General features: G+C 42.1%; 1 non-coding gene across 1 annotated transcript; it reads left to right on the top strand.

Moving 5' to 3' along the window:
* The first annotated feature begins 422 nt into the window (after positions 1 to 422).
* Positions 423 to 494, top strand: Trnag-ucc (transfer RNA glycine (anticodon UCC)). Its single transcript has one exon. It is a non-coding gene; the product is annotated as a tRNA-Gly (tRNA).
* The last annotated feature ends 221 nt before the right edge of the window (positions 495 to 715 follow it).

The following is a 715-nucleotide window of genomic DNA, read 5'->3' as shown; positions in this document are numbered from 1 at the left end:
CGGTAACAGCAACAGCGGATATATATATTTATATATAGTTTGGAAATGAGGGGCTCGATGGTAAGTACAGAAAGAAATGCCGGCAGTCTACAACGCCAAAGAAGGCATAGGGGAATGGTTAGGCTATTTTTTTACCATTAGTGACTTTACAATAATATTTTTAATAATTACGTGAGAAAGAAAGAAAGAAAAACACGCGCCCAGAGTGGGGACCGAACCAACGCCTTTCGATTGGATCTCGAATGCTTTACCAATTTGGCTATCTGGGCGACTGTGTTCTCTTTCACTTTCTGCGGTATTTATATTTACTACAACTGTATCTGACGCTTGAGGGTTGTAGCCAGCGCCACTCAGACTACACGGGGAGACACATACAGTTGTAGTAAATATAAATACCCCAGAAAGTGAAGGAGAACACAGCCGCCCAGATAGCCGAATTGGTAAGGCATTCGAGATCCAATCGAAAGGTGTGGGTTCGGTCCCCACTGTGGGCGCGTGTTTTTCATTCTTTGTAACCTAATAATAAATAAAATTAATGTAACTTCACTAACGGTAAAAAATAGTCTAACCACTCCTCTATGCCTTCTTTAGCGTTTTAGACTGCCGGCATTTCTTTCTGTATTTCCTAACGAGCCCCTCATTTAAAACCTTATTATCGTACGAAAGCTTAGCGAGGGCCTCGGTTCTGACAGCCTTAATGCCAAGGTAGCATAAG

The sequence above is a fragment of the Haemaphysalis longicornis genome, unplaced genomic scaffold (assembly GCF_048455015.1).
Source record: "Haemaphysalis longicornis isolate Haplotype H1 unplaced genomic scaffold, Haemaphysalis longicornis Haplotype H1 scaffold_11, whole genome shotgun sequence".
Lineage (NCBI taxonomy): Eukaryota > Metazoa > Arthropoda > Arachnida > Ixodida > Ixodidae > Haemaphysalis > Haemaphysalis longicornis.
This window is presented reverse-complemented; position numbering and strand designations above follow the sequence as displayed.